The 7014-nt window shown below is 39.0% G+C and overlaps 3 long non-coding RNA genes across 3 annotated transcripts in view; 1 reads left to right on the plus strand and 2 right to left on the minus strand.

Moving 5' to 3' along the window:
- Positions 1-634, plus strand: part of LOC106942056 (uncharacterized) — a 3503-nt gene extending 2869 nt beyond the window's left edge. Inside the window, exon 2 of the long non-coding RNA XR_001423532.1 lies at positions 536-634. This is a non-coding gene — a long non-coding RNA (uncharacterized LOC106942056). The remainder of the gene's footprint in view (positions 1-535) is intronic.
- The window catches only part of LOC106942055 (uncharacterized), a 4795-nt gene extending 2956 nt beyond the window's left edge, over positions 1-1839 (minus strand). The window contains exon 1 of the long non-coding RNA XR_001423531.1: positions 1416-1839. This is a non-coding gene — a long non-coding RNA (uncharacterized LOC106942055). The remainder of the gene's footprint in view (positions 1-1415) is intronic.
- Positions 1840-4795: 2956 nt separating this feature from the next.
- On the minus strand, positions 4796-7008 carry LOC106942057 (uncharacterized). Its single transcript, XR_001423533.1, has 2 exons — positions 6298-7008; positions 4796-6106 (listed from the first exon to the last, which is right to left on the minus strand). It is a non-coding gene; the product is annotated as an uncharacterized LOC106942057 (long non-coding RNA).
- Between the last annotated feature and the right edge of the window lie 6 nt (positions 7009-7014).

Below are 7014 nucleotides of genomic sequence, written 5' to 3' on the forward strand. Positions count from 1 at the left end.
CCATAACATCTACCAACAGAGCAGGTTAACTACTGTAGTTGTTTGAAAGGCGTCTTGGTTCAGTTGACGGCTCAGTTTGAAGCTTCAAGTTTTGGTGTTGAACCTCCCAGAATCTCAGCTGCTGCAGATTGGCTGAAGATGCAGAGAAAAGTACAAATAGACATTTAGTCTACAGTTATGTTGATTTTCCTGAACAGCTGATGCACCGACAGACCTGACTGTGACAGAACATTACTGAACCTGAAAGTGACTTGAATAATCACAATGTATGTAGACATTTTTCTTTTTATGTTGATCAAATGTTTTACTAATGTAAAACATTTGAAAATGTTTTGTTTAAATGTTTTGCTGTGAAGGCTATGTTTGCAGTGGTGCTTTAAATAAATGCATAAAATATTTATTTTCTTATGTATGTCTTTATTAGCTCTCAATTGTGTCATAATATCAATTGAAAAAGAAATTTACTGTTTGTGAAAATCTAAACCATCTGAATACATTTTACCATCTACATTAATCAACTTGAAATGAACAGCAGGTTTGTCCTGGTTTGCAGACGAGGTATATATTTGTTTAAGGGCCGATGAAATGGGGTCCAGACACAAACAGTTTAATCTGAAGATTCTGGAGGATGTGTGAATAGGTCTGTTACCATGAAAAAAAATTACTGTATGATAAGTTGTTCCAAAGTTCTCAACAAACGATAATATAGTTCTTTTGAGACCATTTTTTAAGTTATATAATGGTAATGACGAAATAAAAATGCAAGAACACATTCTCAAAGGTCATTAAACTTTAAATTCTAATGAACATTTAACACTGGAACTGGAAGACATTTTTAGTATCCAGAATAAATAAAACTAATGAATTTTGAAGTCTTTTTAAACAAAATTGCTTTTCAAAATAAGGGCTAGTCGAGACCAAAGTACCAAACTGAAGACTTTTATTATCCAGTTTTGGTAGAAAGAGAGAAAAAAAGAAAGTAAATTACAAACATTTAGCCATAGTTTGACCACTGCTTTATGACAGAAAAAAAAGGTTCTTTTACAATAAATCATGCCAATGGAAATGATTGAGTTTGTTTTAATTTATCATCTGATTAATTGATTTATTGAGTATTCTAACAGGCCTATGTGTGAACATTAGACTAAATCCTTCAGTATGTTGAAAAGTGAACATAAATGAAGTACCTTTCAGTTTGTTATGGTGAATAAAGTCTAGCTGCAGATGATGTTCCTGCAGGTCCAGGAATTTGTTGCTGAAGCAACAAAATACGGTTTCAGTGATAATGACCAACATCTATAACTGCCATAATCTCCTGAAGATGCTTGTCGACTTCGGCATCATAAAACTTAATCAACCTGGTTAAAGTTAAGACTGAAGACAGACGATCAAACTGTGTGACAGTAAAAATCCACGCTTAGCTCCCAACAGCTAACGTAGCATAGCTGACATAAACTTTAGCTCCCGCTAACAGAAACATATGAGGAGGGCAGAATATCAAAATACCAGACATATAAAACGTAATCTGAAATCATTTATAATTACTCCATGTCTCATTATAATCGGAGGGCAAAGCCTGCAGGTTTAGCTCCTACTTACTTCAGAGGACAGACCACCGGGACGCTCCGTCTTGCTTCTGGGTTTGCCTGGCTATTTTTCCGGCCAGCGAACCATTCCGCCACCCAGTGGTCCTTTTTCAGACCACTTAGTCTCCTGTGCCGCTCAAAAATGCACAATATGTCTAGAAATAATTTTAGGATATTATAAAGAAGTGCTGATATATACCGTTTTCCACCGAACTAACGTATTTGCCACTTCGGCACAAGCAAACGTCAGAGCAAAACTCAGATGTCCCAGCTTTTACTAGCATGTAAACGCACCATCTACACACAAATCTGGGAGCTTCCCCGAAGCGTGAAATGAGTCTCAAAAATAGTTGTGCACTCGTAACCGGATCTGTGTGTAAATGCAGTTTTGTGTACGAGTACCAGGTGATTTGTGTGTACTTTTTCAACATGTATAGGCCTAAGAGAAGATTTGTTTTATTTTTAAGGTTTACAAATCCAGTATTACACACGCACAGATACTTTTAGACACACACAAATCTTTTTACATACGCAGAAATCTTTTTACGCATGTACAGATATTTTGAGACTATTTTCACTCCATACTGTTTTCTCTCTTTTCATCTTCATTGTAGCTGGAGCTGGACTGGAGTTCTGTTTGGCTTTTGTGGCTTCCTGAAGGGAGACATCGGCTGAGCTAATACTGCTAAGAACTTAACATTTTTCCTCTCCTGTCATTATCTTGTTTTGCTTTACTTGGACATATAAAATAATATCCTCTAGTTTGAAATGGTGTGTGACTGTTAGCTTTAGTGGCTAAGTATTTTCCTGCAGATAGTGTTGTGGAAATTTTCCTTTAACAAGGAGTGAGGATAGACTGTTTCAAAAACCCAAGGAACCAGAGAAAGAATATATTCTTAATCAGTATTTATTCGAAGGCTCTACAGCGTTCGAAGTCTCTGCTCACTGATCGCAGTCAGGAGAAAGAACCCAGAGCAAACAAAACTTACAGTTTTATCAGAAACAATCCAGAAACTATGTACATCATAACATTCCAGGAAAGATAACGACTCCATAGATTTATTGTACTACCAAGAACAGAGGGACTGCTCTGGAAGACTCCCTAGACTCCCTTTAGAGCAGGTGTGTGTCTCACAAGAATCATGAAACTTTTATGCATTGTTTTATTCATAATCATAAAATTTTCCACTACAATAGCCATGGTCCTTTGTTACCTTGATATCAACAGGAAAGTAATAATAATTTATCACTGGATTGTACCTGCTAATTACTGGATGGATACAACAACACACAACAAAAATTAGTTGTTGTACCAGTAGCTTGCAGATATTATAGATTTTGTGTCTTGATCACAGTACAGCTATCGCTAAAAACAATATGGAGAAAGAGGCAACCGGAAATGATTGATGTGGCTTAAATTTAAATGGAAGTATGTCACCACTACTTGTGGCTTACAATTGGTTGTTTAGGGTACAGTTCAGAGGTGGGTTAGTCAGCACTAACGCATCTTTATGCCCCACCCAAGATGTTCATGTTTCCAGCAATTAAAACTCTGAGTTCAACCAAAAAAAGGGAGCATTAAAACCAAAAGTTTAAGAATTGCAACCAAAGACTTCTGTCACGTGCAAATAAAAGTTAATGTTTTGCATGCAACTTTTTCTCTTCATGAGACAAAAATTTGTGATTTGAATTTAAAAAATAGTTTTTAGACAAAACGTTTTTTCCAAAATCTAATATTCCATTACAATATTTTTGTTTGATTGAATAATATTGAGACAAATTCACCCCTATATGTAACTTGTAACAGATGTAACATCATCTTCAATGTGCCTCTTGACTTTAGAGCATTCTTGTAAATCAAATGCCATATTTATGTTTTTTCAAAATGTTGTGAGTCATTCATGATGTTGGACTGGTTGGAAAGCTGAAAAGGTCTTTGGAAATGCTGCATCAGTAGCCATGTTTCTATGCAATTATGATGTGAATTTTGGACAAATTTTTAAAATATTGCAAAAAAAGAAAATATGAATTAGACGTGTTTCCCTCTACTGCAGGGGTCCCCAAACTTTTTCCTGCGAGGGCCACATAGCTGTTCCTTTCTGTGGTCGGGGGCCGGTCTTAGTTTTTGCACTTTTGGATAGATTTTTACCCAGAATGCAAATGGAAAAAACCGTGAGTGAAACGGTGACTGGGACTGACGAGTATATATTCCATTGAGGGAAAGTAAGTTTCACATTTGCTCAAAAGCCCCCTGGTGGTTGAAGAAAAATCCACATATAAACCGGAAAATACAATATATGAAAAAAAACACTGAATGCTCTCTGGTATGAGCAGGCGGGCCGGATCCGGCATTGTTCAGGGGGCCGGACCAAATGACGTGGCGGGCCGGATCCGGCCCGCGGGCCGTAGTTTGGGGACCCCTGCTCTACTGGTTTGAAGTGAATCAACCAGCCCACGCAAAGTGTGATTTTATCAGATGTTGACATTACTCATGGCTGCAAAAAAAAAAAAAAAAAAAAAAAAAAGATGATGTAGTAAGACGTAGAAACTTTTGCACACATGTAGCACATACATGTAGCTTGCACTCAAGTTATGAACATGGGTATAAATGGTTCACCCAATTGTGCTTAATCAAATCCTCAGGGCTTTGACCTGGAGTCTGACTCCACACTCTGCTGCCGCACTGGACTGGAATTACAAGCAGCAGCTAAAGTTTTGAAGTCAGGGACCATTTTTGAAATTGAAGTGATCAGAAATCAGCAAGACTCTCCCAAAAATTACATTAGTCTTTACATTCAAGATGACAAATGCTGTAAGAGACTGGTAAATGCCAAGTGACATGAAAGCTCATGTAAACCATTGTACTATATGGTTGGATATCATTATCTTTTTGTTATGCAAAAACTGATAGAAAAACAACTCACACTTCACAACAGTTGGCTGAAAAGAGTGGGACTGCTTCTTTAGCTTACAATAAAGGGCTCATTGAAAAGATCTCTCTGGCTAGCTGTCAACTGTGTGATGTTAATTCTCTTGAGCTCACATTAAACAATTTGGGTCAGTTTTTTAATTTCAGACGGCAGTTTCGCTGGCAGCAAAGATAAGCCTCTTAAACACGAGGCGGGACGTAATTTATGATTAATACACAAACCATGCCCCATCCCTGCTGACAGAATTAGTAAATGCCGTTTACAGACTGTGATGAATTCTTTTTTTTAAAGACTCTTTATTTAACCTTTTTCATTATTACAGTAAAACATACAAAGCACACAGAACTTGGATCACTGATTTGTAGTTTAGTGGGAGAAAAACAATATTACATAATGTTAGGTCTTATGCTTCCGTTGCTCTTATATGTAAACCATTTAGGCCAATGTTTGTTGAAAGACTGTCCTTTGGTGCATAGAAGATATGCCACATTCCCATAGAAGGAATCTCTTCCATGAATTGCCAATGGGGTGGGAGTTTCTTTAACCAAGACCAGGTTACCGCTTTTTTGCTTGCAACTGATAGAATTTTAAATAGATAAAGGTATTCTTTTTAATGCACCTTTCCAGATATTAGCCTCAAAAGGAGAATGCTGGGGTTCGTGGGGATGACATATCCCAGTAGAAAGGTCCTGTCCAAAGGTGCTACTTTGGACAGGACCAAAATAAGAGAATAATTGTTGTTCTGATGGCCAGCCACATTGTCTCCAACGTTGCTATTTGAAAACTAATAAGTGCCCACATAGTAATGGGTTTCCAAAAGAGTGGTGCAACATGTTCAGGGAGGAGCTTTCCCCTGGACTCTGGAGTAGAGCAGAGAAGCCACCATCTTGGAGAGAGGCTGTAATATGTGTCCTCCCTAAAGAAGGGAAAAACATTGAATACATTGAATCATATTACATAATCTCAATTCTGAATGTTGATTCTAAACTTTTTACATCAACAGTCTCAAGGGGAATGGAGCATTACTTGACAGATTCATGAAGACCAATTAAAGGTTCATTAAATTCATGACACCACAATACAAACACTACATATAATAGACCACACTAAGAAGCAGCTGCAGCACTGCGGGGGGCGGAGAAGAGAGCTCGATGATCTGAGAAACACTAAAGGAATCTTAGTGTGTGGAATATACACTAACCTGGCCTGCCTATCAGATACTGTACAGATCGGCCGAGGGGAAGAAGGGAGCAGATGGTCCACTGATGGAGGGCTCAGGGGTGAGAACCCGGGGAGGAGGAGCGTTGATGCAGGGTGGCGCTTCTGCTATCTGCTTTGGTCCTCTCCATGTTCAACAAAAGTACAATTCCATATCCAAATCCTGGGTCAGACGGGCTACGGTCATACATGAAGAGGCAGTGAACAGATTATTTATCCATGCCGTAGGTGGGGAATCTGTAATACAGGCGTGGGTCGAGATCCAGATAGACAACTAGCAACAATCCGACCAGGGCAAAGCCAGGGGACACATCCAGGGAACAAGAGCGAGGGCACAACAATGAGGGTGAGATGAAGAGTGCTGGAAACCTACTTGCATAATGCATTTGATAATATTGTAGCGTGAGTGTGAATCAATGAGGCCCAAGAAGAGAAACAATCAGAAAGGTGCAAAACATAATGATAATGAGGAACATGAAATGGATTGGCTCAAAACAGAAGATACAAAGCACCATATGAACATTACAGTTCCATGTTTGGGACAGGTTGATGCCACGATCAACCTATTGGATCTCACGTTCTCACGATCAGCTTTTGGATATAAACATTTTGACAAATGTTTATATCAAATAGCGTTATCCATTTTTTTTCCCAATAGCTCTATGAAAATTTTTTTGTGCCATAGGTTGCAGCTGGCTTCTCAAAAGCGCCTCAATAAATTGTATGACAGAGTTAACCTCCTGTCCTTCTGGGACCCCAAAGATACAGGTTTCTTCTGAAGTGGGACTCTAAATTAGCGCTTGAACTGGAGCATCCTCTGCTGCTCGATGCAGGAGCACAGCGCCTCGGTTGCCACCTTCGCCCAGTTGTCCCCTTGATGCACGCTGGCGTCTGCCTTGTCAATCCGCTCAGCTAGGCCCTGTACATCAGTGACAATACTATCCAGCTTACCGTGAATCTCATGTCCCAAATGCTTGTTTTGGTTTTGCATTGTCCCTCTTTAAGGTCATCTTCAAATCATCGGTACCCTTAAATATTCCATCTGAGTCCATGGTTGTTCCGGTGTTCTGAACTCCTGGGCCAGCCACGTTGTTGCTAGCTTCATTCGGCTGTGAAGCTAGCAACTAAAAGCTAGCTTTTTAGTTTTTCGTGGCCTTTTCGTACTTTTATCCTGAGCTCTGAGCATCTTTATAAAGTTTTTTATGGCTTGACGTGCTTCTCCTCCCATTCATAAATTACCGTATTTTCCGCACTATAAGACGCACCTAAAAACCTTCAAT

The sequence above is a fragment of the Poecilia latipinna genome, unplaced genomic scaffold (genome assembly GCF_001443285.1).
Source record: "Poecilia latipinna isolate Pla-1442-1.1 unplaced genomic scaffold, P_latipinna-1.0 Scaffold4012, whole genome shotgun sequence".
NCBI lineage: Eukaryota > Metazoa > Chordata > Actinopteri > Cyprinodontiformes > Poeciliidae > Poecilia > Poecilia latipinna.